The sequence below is a fragment of the Octopus bimaculoides genome, chromosome 3 (assembly GCF_046866305.1).
Source record: "Octopus bimaculoides isolate indiv1 chromosome 3, ASM4686630v1, whole genome shotgun sequence".
Taxonomy (NCBI): domain Eukaryota; kingdom Metazoa; phylum Mollusca; class Cephalopoda; order Octopoda; family Octopodidae; genus Octopus; species Octopus bimaculoides.
Genome location: NC_142930.1, coordinates 68,919,801 through 68,935,866, shown reverse-complemented (window position 1 = coordinate 68,935,866; position 16,066 = coordinate 68,919,801). Strand labels below are relative to the sequence as shown.

The 16,066-nt window shown below is 35.6% G+C and overlaps 1 protein-coding gene and 1 pseudogene across 2 annotated transcripts in view; one reads left to right on the top strand and one right to left on the bottom strand.

The window, feature by feature from the left end:
• Positions 1–8,710, bottom strand: part of LOC106875714 (tRNA-dihydrouridine(20) synthase [NAD(P)+]-like) — an 80,014-nt gene extending 71,304 nt beyond the window's left edge. Inside the window, exon 1 of the mRNA XM_089349187.1 lies at positions 8,292–8,710. The gene's annotated coding sequence lies outside the window, so the exon portion shown is untranslated. The remainder of the gene's footprint in view (positions 1–8,291) is intronic.
• A 2,071-nt stretch (positions 8,711–10,781) lies between these two features.
• Positions 10,782–13,151, top strand: LOC106875715 (casein kinase I pseudogene; annotated as a pseudogene). Its single transcript, XR_016241072.1, has one exon. The product of XR_016241072.1 is annotated as a casein kinase I pseudogene (transcript).
• Positions 13,152–16,066: the final 2,915 nt, after the last annotated feature.

Genomic DNA, 16,066 nt, shown 5'->3' with positions numbered 1-16,066 from the left:
AGTACTTATTCTATCGGTCTCTTTTTGTCGAACCGCTAAGTGACGGGGGACATAAACACACCAGTATCGGTTGTCAAGCAATGCTAGGGGGACAAACACAGACACACACACACACACATACATATATATATATATACATATATACGACGGGATTCTTTCAGTTTCTGTCTACCAAATCCACTCACAAGGCTTTGATCGGCCCGAGGCTATAGTAGAAGACACTTGCCCAAGATGCCACGCAGTGGGACTGAACCCGGAACCATGTGGTCGGTAAGCAAGCTACTTACTACACAGCTACTCCTCCGCCTGATTAAATTTCTTTTCTAAAAATTTGTAACCTTGTACCCAAGTAAGAAATGTTTGAAGAAAGTAATAAACAGCCTGAGAGTTGTTGAAATGATGTGCGGTTGATTGATTTACTATCTATTTAAGAAGTTTTTTTAATCATCTTCTTTTATTCTTTAATCAATAAAAGTATTTAAAAAATAAAATGAATGAGGAATAACTTATGTTCTAAATTCATTATCATAGTCATCCTCTTGTAAGATTCAATAAAATGTTTATTTAGTTTGAGATGTGCCAAAATTTTAACTATATTTGATATTTAATGTTATACATTAGATCAGGGGTTTTCAAACTTTTTGACTTGCGGACCCTTTATATTTCAGGCTTTACCTTATGAAATTTATACATAAATATTTGCTTAAAATAACATATATTTTTACATTTATTTATTTAACAGTATTTAACAAATAGGTTTATTGTCAATTAAAAGATTTCGATTAAAAAACATATATAAAATCAAATTGCCCATAAAAAGTATTTGCTGTCTACGGACCCCCTGTCTTGTTCCGCAGACCACAGTTTGAAAACCCCTGCATTAGATGACTGAAATTATAATAATTTATACATAAATAATTAGATATTTTTTCCCTAAAACTTTAATCTCTTCTCTCTCAACCTCCATAATTGTCTCACTTACACTTAACCCATTATTCAATCATTTGTATCTAGAGCTTCAAATTCTGCAATTCTCTCTTGTTTATATTTTTCTCAATGGTAAATAATGAGTGCTGCCCCACTTCTTCATAGTGTTTTTTTTTAATTTAACAATAAAAGTCTTGATTACACTGTTACCTCATATTTAAAGTATTTTATCTTTTTATTCTGCAGCTCAATGCTCTCTACTCACAGACAATACACAACTAAAATCCTTATACTGAGACTCAAAATCCCCGGTGTCATTTAATAACAACTATTTATCTATAAACATAACCAAGAATCTATCTTCAAGGCCAGAAAATACTTCAGCTGTAAACAGTTTTCAGCCTTCTTTCTAAAAGGCTCATGTTTACCACCCATTAATTATTTACTGTAAGTTGTTATGAAGCTCAGATACTGTAATAGCTGAGCACCTTCTCAAGCATCATCTGATACCTGAGTGAGGAAGGACACTAACAAAGTTAAAAGCCGTTTATATGTATATTGTTCAAAATTGTACAAAAAACAAGACAGAAACAGTGAGGGAAAACAAACAAGATGTATTAGTTTGATGCTCAAGAAAAATGGAAAAGATTTTGATGTTTTGTGCCTATGCTCTTCTACTGAAAAGGAATAAGGAGAGAAAACAGATGGAGAGAGGGGAAAAAACAGGAGAGAAAAAAACTTATCTGGGTTAACGTGTATGCACACACATACACATACACACACACACATACACACACACACACACACACACACACACGTGTATTACTGTACAATATTTGGAGGTGGTCCTATTAAAATTCATCTATATTCTATACATCTGTTTATAACAAAGGAGAAAAGCTTAAAGTGTTTCCATGGCTGAACAGTGAAAGTTTTAGGAAATGTTACACAAGCCTTAATATCTATTAATAATTATTTAACATTAGTTGAAATCAATCATTGGGAAATGTATAATACCACATAGATGTGATTAAGAATCATTTTTGTGTGTGATGTTTACTAATGAATCATTAATATCTTCTTTTTGCTTAAACACTATTACTTCATGCTCATCATGCTGTAGGTCAAGGTACCAAAATATCAGCAATGTATTTTTAGTGCTGTAGTAAAACTTTCACTAGTGGCTTATTAAGTCCAAATGAGTTCCACATGTCCTTTAACCTCAGAGTTAGAGTTGATGTATGAGGTGGAATGAGATATCATTGTGGTAAGCCCCTCGATTCTGCAGATCTTCATGGAATATATTATTTGAATGCAAATTGCATAGGTCACCATATGATTAACCAAGCTTTAGTTAAAGTAAAGATCTCAATTCTAAAGCCAATGGGAATGTACATGGATACTGAATTCACATTTTGCTCTTAAGTTTGAGGCAAATGGCTTTTATAGAAGGCCCCTGTTTGTGCTTCATTTGTTCCCTTACACATCCTTAATGCTGCTGTGAAGGTGGGATGACTGCATCCAATTCAGATTTTCAACCTGTGGCGTCTGAAAGTTTTGGGAATGAAGGGCCATTGACAAAAAAGGCTTTTAACTTTGTTGGTGTCCTCCTTCACTCATGTATCAGATGATGCTTGAGCAGGTGCTCAGCAATTTCAGCACCATAATGACCCTCAGTCACACCATGAGTGTTTTGGGGTGGCTCAAAAGTTTTTGGAGATGAATACTGATTTTCCTTAGTGTAAAATATAACTGAATGGCATATGCATGTGATTAGACTAGCCTCAGTAAAAGTCCATCATTCCTGTACAATTTTGATTGCACAGGGATGATGGATTCACATTTTCCTTATTTTCTTGCTGTTTACTTTAGCATATGCCCTTGCCTTCGTAGGATTTTTGAGCGAGATCGTTGCCAGTGCCCCTGGACTGGCTCTTGTGCGGGTGGCACATAAAATACACCATTTTGAGCGTGGCCATTGCCAGTACCGCCTGACTGGCCTTCGTGCTGGTGGCACATAAAAGCACCCACTACACTCTCTGAGTGGTTGGCGTTAGGAAGGGCATCCATCTGTAGAAACTCTGCCAAATCAGATTGGAGGCTGGTGTTGCCATCCGGTTTCACCAGACCTCAGTCAAATCGTCCAACCCATGCTAGCATGGAAAGTGGACGTTGAACGATGATGATGATGATGATTATTGTAAGTAAATATGTAATGTTAGAAACAAATTCCATATACATGCTTGTTTTTGTTGTTGTTTATTCCAGGTTAGCTCTGACTGAGCAGACCCACTGTCAAAGCCAATCCATTCACTTGTATATTAGGGACATTATCCAGTGTATTCTTCCATTTTCAACATGTTGGGTTATAATTTCAGAGAGATTTGACTTCTGCTTGATGCATATTAAATGACCTTATGCAGGATCACACTTTTCTGTGTGTGGAGTGGGGTGTGTATGTATGTATATATACATGTATGTGCATATAATACACACACACGTACATACATGTACACAACAGGCTTCTTTCAGATTCCAGCAACCAAATCTACTCACAAGGCTTTGATTGGCTTGGGGGTTATAGTAGAAAACACTTCCCCAAGGTGGCATGCAATGTGACTGAACCCAAAACTACATAAGTAGGAAGTGAATTTTCAACTACACAGCCATGCCTAAAAGATATACTTGCTTTATTGCTTACATGGACAGGCATGACTGTGTGGTAAGAAGCTTACTTCTCAACCACGTGGTTCCAGGTTCAGTCCCATTGTGTGGCACCTTGAGAAAGTGTCTTCTACTCTTGTCTCAGGCTGACCAAAGACTTGTGAATGGATTTGGTAGGCGGAAACTGAAATATATGTGTGTGTGTGTGTGTATTTATGTATGTGTGCCTTTGTGTTTGTCTCCCTCTACCACTGGACAACCTATGTTGCTGTGTTTGTCCCCATAATTAGCGGTTCAGCAGAAGAGATCAACGGAATAAGTACCAGGCTTTAAATAAAAGTTCTGGTGTCAATTTATTCAGCTAAAACCCTTCAAGGCAGTGCCATAGCATGACCGCAGTCTATTAACTGAAACAAGTAATATATATATACACACACACACACATAATTACACACACATATATACATATATATACACATGCACATATATCCGTACATACATATATACCCACACACACTCACACACACACACACGTGCACACACACACACACACACACATATATAAATCAACATTTGTATTTAAATGTACATTAAAAAAAATATTCCAGCAATGAGTGTTCAGTTTTTCAATCAACCAAACCATCAGCTCATTCAGTAAGCATACAAGATAGCTGAATATTCCATAAACGTGTGTGTTCTTAACATCAGTAAAATTAGTGTGTCACAGTGTGTGTCGAAGTTGGACCTTTGTATTACAGGTACAATCACTCAATCTGGCTTTCACACAATTTCTGTCAACCCAGTTTCACTCAAGGCTTGGATCAACCCAAGGTAATGAGTAAAAAGCAATTGCCTGATATATTTCAGGTAGGTCCCCCAATCAAAACGTCCTTGAATCAAACTCAAGACCTCATGATGACAAAGCAAATCTTTTTAACCATTTGGTCATGTTAATATATATCTTTATGTATTTGACTGCATATACAAATACATATTTGATAAAGACTAGGGAAATATCCATATCTGAGTGTGTTATCACAACTTTTTATGTATACATGTAACGTCACTTGTATTTATATACAAGTTTTCATAAATACAGGTCCTGTATGTAGGTACATATTATATATGTATGCACACCTGTTTGTTTGTTGGCACTCCGTCGCTTTCGCTTACGATGTCGAGGATTCCAGTTAATCCGATCAACGGAACAGCCTACTCATGAAATTAACGTGCAAGTGGCTGAGCACTCCACAGTCACGTGTACCCATAACGTAATTCTCGGGGATATTCAGCGTGACACAGTGTGACAAGGCTGACCCTTTGAATTACAGGCACAACAGAAACAGGAAGTAAGAGTGAGAGAAAGTTGTGGTGAAAGAGTACAGCAGGGTTCGCCACCATCCCCTGCCGGAGCCTCGTGGAGCTTTAGGTGTTTTCGCTCAATAAACACTCACAACGCCCGGTCTGGGAATCGAAACCACGATCCTATGACCGTGAGTCCACTGCCCTAACCACTGGGCCATTGCGCCTCCACGCACACCTGTACTTCACAGCAATAATGTTAAGGCTGTTCCCCTGATGAAAAGGATTGGCTTTGCAAGAGTTTTGGGCTGGTGCTATATAAAAGCGCTCATGCAGTGTCACATAAAAGCACCCCTTTTGGGGTTGATAAAATAAATACCAGTTGAATTCTAGAGTTGATATAACTAACTTTACCCCTGCATACATACATACATACATAAATACATACATATATATAAGAAAGAGAGATGACAAAAGAATAAATGATTATCTATCTATCTATATATCTATCTGTCTGTCTGTCTGTATTTATATATATATATATATATGTGTGTGTGTGTGTGTGTGTCTTTTTTTAATATTTCCATAGTTTTCAAATGCAAGGAACATTTTCCCTTTTTTCTCTCTGTCTCTGTCTCTCTCTTTTACTCATGAGTAAAAAAGAGGACGCTGAGCCTTTCAGACATGGTAATAAAATACCAAGATGCCTGGTGCCTTGCTGTACTCAAGAGGACCCATACTTCACAGCAGAAGTGTTAAGACTGGTCCCTTTGGTGGTGAAAAGCGCTCATGGTGGTGCCACATAAAAAGCACCCATGTATTGCCAACTAAAAGCATCCTGCACACTCTGTAAAGTGGTTGGCATTAGGAAAGCCATCCAGCTGTAGAAACCATGCCAAATCAGACTGGAGTCAGTGCAACTCCCTAGCTCTGGTCAAACCGTCCAACCCATGCCAGTATGGACATTAAATGATGATGATGATGAATATATATATATATATATATATATATATATATATATATGGAAAAAAAGTCAAGGTAGAAAATGCTAAAATAATTTTATAAAAGACATCTTAGTACCGGTTTCGGTTAATAAGACTTTTTCAACTCTAAGTATGGAAAAGAATTAAATTTTGGGAAAATTAAATGAAAAGTTTTTTAAAAGAATATTTGCATAGTATTCAAATACAAGGGGCATTTTCCTTGTTTTGTTTTATTATTGCCCATACAGGCACACAAAGAGGGGGACAACACAATATGAACAGTGTCATATACAATCGTATGGGTTTAAAAATTTACAATGACAGATGATTAACAAATGGAACACAAAAAAAAAAAATATTTACATATACAAGAATAACACAATGAGGCATTAAAAACAGGTCAGTTCTCACCCCATGAGCCCTGTCTTTAACACCGACACCTAGATAATTTTTCTGATGTGTTCATACAGGGCCTTTCACTCCCAGCATACGTGCCACACACGTCCATCGTTTTTCGAGCACATGCTCTGACAGGCACCTCCTTTCCAGCTCCACCTTCTTTTTAAGGTGAAAGGTAAAAACAAGGGGCCTTTTCCTTGTTTCTGCCTGTTTCCATCTCTCTTGTTTATATATATGTAGAAGGTTGAAAAGTAACACATGAGTCGATATGTATAAGGAAAATAGGACAAAATAGAAAATGCTAAAATAATATTATCAGGAAGAACATTTTATTACCGGACTGTTCCACGTATTTGGAGACTATGGAAATATTTTTTTTAAATATTTCATTTAATTTTTCCGCAATTTAATTGTTTTTCATGCTTTACTCTAAGCTGAAAAAATTGCAAAGACTGAAACTGGTACTAAAATGTTCTTCATGATAAAATTATTTTAGCATTTTCTACCTTGTCCTATTTTCTTTATGTGTGTGTGTGTGTGTGTGTGTGTGTATGCGTATGCTTATATTTTTTTTTATGTGTGTGTATCCACATGGATGATGGCTCACTTCCATTCAATGAGGCTGCAAAGAGAAAGACTTGGAGATGCCACTATGAAAGATTGCTAAATGCAGAGGATGAATGAGAGAAAGAGAGTCTGCGAAATGTTGACTCAATGGAGGGACCAGCTATCTGAATTGACAGTACCTTGGTAGATAAAGCAATTAAGGGTATGAAAACAGGGAAAGTCCCTGGCCCATCAAGAATCACTGTAGAGATGCTTAAAATATCTGGCGGTGTAGGCTATCGTCTAGTCATCCATATAGACAATCAGATAATACATGAAGGAGTCATACCCAATGATTGGTGTAGCAGCACCATAGTCAACTGCTACAAAGGTAAAGATAACACATTAGATACAAATACAGAGGTTGGATCAGGTGGTAATTACAGTTGTTGGATCAGGTGATAAAAGTCATGGAGCAGGTCATAGCCCAACTAATTAGGGAGAGAGTCAGTTTAGACGAGATGCAGTTTGGTTTTGTGCCAGGGAGAAGCACCACTGATGCTATATTTCTTGTAAGACAGCTGCAGGAGAAATACCTAGCCAAAAATAAACCTCTGCGCTTGGCTTTTGTTGACATGAAGAAAGCCTTTGACAGGGCCCCCAATCTCTAATCTGGTGGTCAATGAGGAAACAAGGGATAGATGAGAAGTTGGTGAGAGCTGTACAAGCCATGTACAGGGATGCTGTCTGTTAGGTAAGGGTTGGCAACAAGTATAGGGAAGAATTCCAGGTAGGGGTAGGGGTCCACCAAGGGTCAGTCCTCAGCCACCTCTTATTCATCATAGCCCTCCAGGCAATAACAGAAGAATTCAAGACAGGATGCCCCTGGGAGCTCTTCTATGCTGATGACCTTGCTCTAATAGCAATTCGCTATCAGAACTAGAGAAGTTTCAGGTGTGGAAGCAAGGTCTAGCAAAAACCAAAGTACCATTCAAGCATGGTCATTGCTAGTGCTGCCTGACTGACTCCTGTACTGGTGACACATAAAAAGCACCATTTGAGCATAGTCAATGCCAGTACCACTTGATTGGGCCTCTTGCCGGTGGCACTTAAAAAACACCCACTACACTCTTGGAGTGGTTGGCATTAGGAAGGGCATCCAGCTGTAGAAACCATGCCAGATCAGATTGGAGCACGGTGCAGCCTTCTGGCTTGCCAGTCCTCAGTCAAAACCGTCCAACCCATGTCAGCGTGGAAAGCGGACGTTAAACGATGATGATGATTATGATGATATACATACAGATAGACCTTAGAGAGGTGAGTGATTGGAAAGGTTGCAAACAGATGAAAGAACTTTGACTAACAAACAACTAACTGATGGTTTAATCAACACATTAAACAAATGATCAATTAGTTAGTTGGTTAGATATTTAACTAATTGACCAACAATAAAGAAGTACATATACATACCTGTGTGCACGTACGTATTTATATATATATATCTACTCAGGCACGTTTTATACATACATACATACATAATTATTTACATACATAATTACATACATACATACATACAGACAGACAGCAGACATCATCACACGTTCAGACAAAAATGCCAGAACACAATTTTTTTTTTAAAGTTAGGATGACTCATATCACCTATTACTACCTTCGTGATAGCTTTATTGAAATGAGTTTGAGATAGTTTTATGTATAATAAATGTGTCCAGGTGAACGTAAATGTGGAAGTTGATGATGAACAAAAGTTTGTTTATGAAAAGGTAAATGATTGAAGTGAGTTTTTGAATAGATATGCGCTAGTTACGTTAGTTCAAGTCTTCTATATCAGGATGTATAAACAGACGGACTGTGGGAATCAACTGAATCATAACTTATTATGTTACGTGATTACATACGGTTAAAACAGAGTCATGTGACCATTACGGCAGGTCATCACAGATTTCTTTTCCACTTATCTGCTTTGTTTCCTCCTTTTTACTGTTGTTCGTGTCAGCACTTGTTTAGAAAGTAGAGCAAACATATTCGTTTCTACTTTTGGCATAAGGCCCGAAATTTTGGGGGAGGGGCCAGTCGATTAGATCGACTCCAGTACGCAACTGGTACTTAATTTATCGATTTCGAAAGGATGAAAGGCAGTCAACCTCGGGGAAATTTGACTCAGAACGTAACGGTAGACGAAATACCGCTAAGCATTGCCCACAAGGGGCTAAGCATAGAGGGGACGAACAAGGACAGACAAAGGGGTTAAGTCGATTACATCGACTCCAGTGCGTAACTGGTACTTAATTTATCGACCCCGAAAGGATGCAAGGCAAAGTTGACCTCGGCGGAATTTGAACTCAGAACGTTACGGCAGACGAAATACCGCTAAGCATTTCGCCCGGCGTGCTAACGTTTTTGCCAGCTCACCGCCTTAGTAGAACAAACATATTGAATAAAAAAAATACTGTTATTTGTTTTATTCTTTCCCTTGTTTCAGTCATTGGACTGCAACTATCCTGGGCTACTGCCTTGAAGGTTTTAGTCGACTCTTGCCAAATGTGCTACGCAGTGAAACTGAACTCGGAACAGTGTTGTTGAGAAGCAAACTTCTTACAACACATCCACGCCAATCAAGTTAAAATTTTAATACCTCTTAAAATTCACTCAGTATTCAATTTTCTGAGAGTAGTGTTCGCATAAAGGAAATAAAATTTGGCAAGACTTCCACCCATCCCCCCTCCAAAACCACCCGTTTTTCCTTTTTTTTTTCGACACAACCCTTTTTCGGCTACGGGGAATACGAATCTGCAAAAAAATTGGCATTTTTAAATTACCACCCCCACCCCCACTTCCTTCATTTTTTACTTTTTTCAGAATTTTTCTCAAAATATGCGGAAAAATACGGAAATTATGAATATGAAAAAATTTTCCAAAAATGTTTGTAAAGTTTTTTTTTCTAAATATGCGGAAAAATACGGACATTATGATTCGGACAAAAATTCCAAAACATTTCTGTAGTTACGGTTAGGGTTTTAGGATTAGGGTTTAGGGTTAGGGTTTTAGGGTTAGGGTTAGGGTTTTAGGGTTAGGGTTAGGGTTAGTGTTTGAGAAAAAAGTCAAAATTGAAGAATTTGGGGAGGAAAGGTGGGGTGAAATTTGACAATGCCGATTTTTGGCAATTTTCCGGAACCTCCGTATCCGAAAACGGGGGTTTTCAGCAAAGAAAATTTTAAAAATAAACAAATTTGGGAGAAAATGGGGGGGGGGGACCGAAGTCTTTCCTAAAATTTATATCAACCAAATTATATTTTCTTTGTTGTTTACTTTTCATTAATTATTAGTTCCTTTTTTTTTTTAACAAGTCAGAAAACCATTCTTTTATGAGGGAGAATGACGAACAAGTGTTTATTTTTCTTTTTCATATTTATTGACCCAAGGGATAAAAAGTGAACTAAACCTAGAGGGAGTTTAAAATCAACATATCTTGAAATATTGGACTGCATTAATGCGAGAACCTACAAAGTACATCGACACTACTCCCTCCTTCGCTGGTTAAAGATAAAAAAAATAATGAAATACGTAGATAGTTAAGTTCAATATCGAAACCGTTAACAAGAAATAAATTTAAAAAAACTTCAAGATAACGGGTTTGTCCCTTTGGAGATGAGGTCGTGTAAATAGCTTTGTATAAAAATAACAAATAGGAAATTTTATCAGCAAGTTAAAACTTTCACATGATACCCAGTAAAGACATTTTTTTTATTGTATATGTTTTCCACCCTGCTCTTCTTAAATTTATTTCTGATTCGCTCAAAAATACATAGAAACTTTTATTTTTGATTCGCTCAAAATATATATATAAATATGAAATAATTCTCATGGAAATTGATAAATTGAAAACCTATAAAGTTAAGCTTATTCAGATAAAGTAGTAACTTCCTGTTCGCATGCGCAGTGGTCTAGGTACTAATATTATGGGATATTACTTTTGCGTGGCATTGTGGGCTTAGATTTTTTATAGTATCCAAAATGGCAGCCAGTCTGGGCTGGCGTAGTATATCTTTAATACCATTTCACTATACTAATAATTTGTGTGCAAACTAAGAACTTAATATGGATGTAAGCAGCGAAAGATCATCTGGTCGGAATGACTTTTTCGTTGGCGGGAAGTATCGATTATTGCGGAAAATTGGTAGTGGGTCGTTCGGTGATATTTACTTAGGAATCAACATAACAAATGGCGAGGAAGTCGCTGTTAAATTGGAGCCAGTCGATGCTCGCCACCCTCAACTTCTATACGAAAGTAAACTCTATAAAATCTTGCAAGGAGGTGTCGGCATTCCTCATGCTCGTTGGTGTAGCCAGGATAGAGATTATTATATCCTTGTTATGGATTTATTAGGGCCGAGCCTTGAAGATTTGTTCAACTTCTGTTCAAGGCGATTTACCATGAAAACTGTTTTAATGATTGCGGACCAGATGATAGGGCGTGTCGAGTATGTTCATAACAAAAATTTTATTCACCGAGATATTAAGCCTGACAATTTCTTGATGGGAATTGGACGTCACTGTAATAAGGTATTTATGATAGATTTTGGTTTGGCTAAAAAATATCGCGACGGTAAGACACGCGTACATATTGAATATCGTGAAGATAAAAATTTGACCGGAACTGCTCGTTATGCTAGCATTAATGCTCACTTGGGAATCGAACAGAGTCGTAGGGACGATATGGAATCCCTTGGCTATGTCTTGATGTATTTCAATCGTGGTAGCCTTCCTTGGCAAGGTCTGAAAGCGGCGACCAAAAAACAGAAGTATGAGAAGATAAGCGAGAGGAAAATGTCTACTCCCGTCGAAGCCCTGTGTAAAGGTTTTCCTGCAGAATTCGCTATGTATTTGAATTATTGCCGTGGATTGCGTTTTACCGAAGCTCCCGATTATATGTACCTCAGGCAGCTTTTCCGCATACTTTTTCGTACTCTTAATTATCAGTACGATTATACATTTGACTGGACAATGTTGAAACAAAAAGCTACAAGCAACGTACAGCCACCACAAACTGCAATTTCGAATGTTCGTTAGAATAGCTTGCAATAACTTTTTGAAGAAAGCTTCGAACGATGTCTTGATATGAAAAAAAAAAAGCACCAATTTTTTTTTAAATACCAGTCTCGTGTGTCATACTAAAGTCATTGGAGTAAAAATTTGCTTACCCATTGTGAAAGTTTAACCAAAGACTGGTTAAACAGTCCTTGTATATATGAAAAAGAAAAACTACAAATTGGGAGGAATGTATTTTGGATATAAAAAGAAAAGAAAATCCTGTTTGAAGTCCTAACAGAATTGGTTAAATATAAATACCATCTTATCCGTCTGTTTCTTTTTACATGTACGCATACATTCTTACTTTCTCTCCCTCCCACTCATCCTCTGATAAATATTTTTAAACAGACAGTCCGAGTGCTTTGATGTCCAAAGGAATTAACGTGATGATTCACAATTGTTATAAAACGATGACTGTAATAAAATTTGGTGAGAGACCTGGCTAGATTTTGTTTATGCAGTATCGGCATCAAACCCAAACTGTCTGAACTTCTGACATACGAGTGAGTGGTTATTGGAATTTTTAATTAAGCAACCTTTTCCACAGGTATAAAATGGAAATAAAATATTGCCTTGGAGAATAAGAGAAATTACTGCATTCTTCATGCAGAAAACCGAAACTGAAATCTCGAAATGGTTTTCACTTGTTTGATGCTTATGTTAATGTCGAGTAATCGGCTGGTGGGGGATGAAACTGATTTATTAAATTTGGAAAAATGTATATGTGGAGTTTACTATGAGGATGATGGACTGCAGTGGACTTACCCTTCGGATTTAAATATTTACCAAACACACACACACCACCATATATATATATATATATATATATATATATATATATATAATGTCAGTCTGTGGAATAATATAAATTAGAAGTTAGTTATAAAAGTTGCTTTGATTTTGAAACAGCTTTTGGAGAGATATCTTGAAGTTCTCGTACTTAATTCATTATCATTTTTTCTTTCTCCTCTCTCCTCTTTATTTTCTTATCTCCGCTTAATTTTTTTTCAAAACAAAAAAAAAAGTTTAAATATAGGGAAAAATGTTAACTGCCTCCATTTAATATGTATAACCTGATTTTTCTGTGTAATGTTTAATTTATATTCTTCTACTTGCATCATTTCATAGATATTTTTTGTGATGCCCAGAACAATCTTCAGCTTGAAGTGAAATGTTAATTGTAGGTGACAAAAATCTTGATTAAATTTTTCTTTCTCTTTATTTTGATCGTTTTATAATTCTGTTCCATATTTTGGTGTTTATGTTTAATGTACACAAGCCTACTTTACACACACACACACACACACACACAACATACTAAATCTGTGATGGACACAAAATTAATTGATAGTTATTATTGCAACTAATCTTTCTAGTTTAATGTTATGTTTCCTAATATTTTATCCTAATTTTGACATTGTATAAAATATTATGGTGTTTATGTTTAACTTGTGTTGTTGGGTGTGGCTAGTTTGTTTTTGCTCTCTCACATTCAACTTCATGTTGACATGAAAATCCCATACTGCAACTATACAACCAGTATAGTTGTCTACTAGTTTGGTAATTGTTACTCACACAATCATTAAAAAATATCTTCGTTAGTGCTAGTTGCGTTTAGGTTATAATTAGAGAATATTATGTAATGCCAAGCTGAAATAGCTCGGGAATATTTTCCTAATGTCTCTTATAGACGAATCCTTATTAACGGCCGTAAACTCAAACGAGTAACAATTCAGACGAAACACAAATGTCGTTAAATTTACTTGTAATATATATATATATATATATTAATCGATGATTTTTAAGTGTAAAATATATATTTGACAAAGATAGGATTGTACGATCCAATATAGAAATTGACTCCTCTTGATTGTTCTTGTATAACAACGAAACAATGTACAATGATAGCCCCTAATTGTTGCATTTTCCTCATGGAAAGTCATTAACATGGTTTACGTTAATTAAACATGAATGACTAAATCGACTACCTGTTGTATATGTTAATGAAATTAAACAAAAATCGTGAAGCATAACTTGCGCAACACATCGTTCGTGTTTGTATATATTTTTTTTTATTCTGTCGCATAAACACAGTAAAAGGAGCTCAAGCAAATTGAAAGACAAAAGTTTAGGGTTATGCATGATACCACAGATGCTCCTTTTGAAAGTTACATGCAACATTTGTTTCGTCATCTACACAAGAAAAATCGAATGGAATCAGTACATTAGTATATTGGGTCAGATAATACCTTCCTTGTTAATTGTATATTTTTAAGGAATTATATACTTTACACATAATAAACACGCTTAGTTATGCATATTCGAAGCATTTTTTTAAAGGAAAATTAAGTGATATTCGTATCTGTATTGTCATTTTTGTTTCTGTTTGTATTAAGGCTATTATTATAATACGACAGATTACCGTTAATATGAAAGTTTGTCCATATGACATTCGGAAAATGTTTTGTTTTCTGTGAAGAAAACAGGTTTTTTGATAACTAAGAATATAGTAAAATATATAGTTATTTCTGCTGTTTAAATGTTTTTCTGAAATGTATATTTATCAATTGACTTATGTATTGATTAAAAAATTATTAGCTTTCTCAAACGTAATTTACTTGATTATAACATTTGCAGGATACTAACTAAATATGCAGTTTTTCAAAGTAAATTCCCATCTAGTCTCTCTATGAGAGTCATATTACTCTAAATTGATCTAGAGAGAACTTAAATTTCTGTGATTAAGTAGGAACTGGACCAATCACTTCTTAATTTTACCTTTACTCTGAAACACATCTTATGAGTGCCTGAATATTAGCTGTATTTCTGTGTGCTGAATACTCAAGATTGACCAGTCTTCATTCTGTGTAGTTTTATTCTCACTGTATTTTGTTCAGTATATTCACCTCATGTCGTCACCTGCCATACATAATCATATATACTTGAGCCAGGATTGAACTCGAAACCATTATTGCTCTCCACAGGCTTTCATTGGCCCTCTGTTCTCTACAGTGTTATTGTCCCAAGTCTTATTGTTTCTGTAATAACCATGAAACTGTAATCAAAATTGTGTAAGTTACATTTAAGTTGCATTGATGGAAGGTAAACGTTCTTGATAAATTTATTATTTTCGTTATTGAAAAATAAATACCTGAGCAAGATTATGTAGATGTCAGGTCTCTTTTCAGCTAATTGTTCCTCAAACGTTTTTTTTTTAAGCTGTTATCTCAAAATCTATGTTGGTAAATATTAAATGTATTAACCTATAATTCTATAAGATACCTAAGTGTTGCAAACTTCTAAGAATAAAGTTTTGTTTGAAAAAAAATTTGAATTTCGACAAATTAATACCCGGAGAAGGTTTTCATTAAGTTACTATGTTTACTGTATTTTACTGTTCTATTTTCATGTTTTGTAATTTTTTTTTTTTCTAACGTTCTTTTATTGATTTTTTTTTGGTTGATTTTGCAAGTGTTTTATGTGAATATAAGATAAAATACTAGAGTACTTTGACTAAATACTTCATGGCAGTGGTTCTCAACCTTTTCTGTTGCCCCATAGCCTGAGAAAATGTTTAATCCTTTCACTGTGAAATTAAATTTCATGTTTATTCCAGTTATGATGTTAAATACCCACCAAAAATAGAATTGGTATTTTCTGCAAGTCATGTTACCTTAGCAAACATGACATTCCTCAACAGATTGGTTTGTAAAATTGCCTACCACAGTTAATGTTAATGAAATTTTGAGTGGATATATCTGCTTTCCACAGTAAAAGGGTTAATTTTCGCATTGCCTACAAAAGTAACATATTGGAAGTTGAAAGTCAATGTTGTAATAACTGTTATTTCTTTTTTAACCGAACACCATGTAGTCCTGTGAGTGATCAAATTAAACTCAAAACACAAGCTTTTGACTTTGTAAATTAAGCAACTAAAACAACAGTAAACTGTAATTTCAATTTTAGTTGTGAACATAATATTACTGATTTCTTTATTCCTGTTTCTTATTCATGAATTTATCAAAACCTGGAACTTTCTTGTTGATTGCAATCCTCAGGTCTGCCTGGATTCAAGTCATTCCTAGATTTGGTTATGATTGACAAAAGTGAACTAAATTCAGAATCACGTAAATATA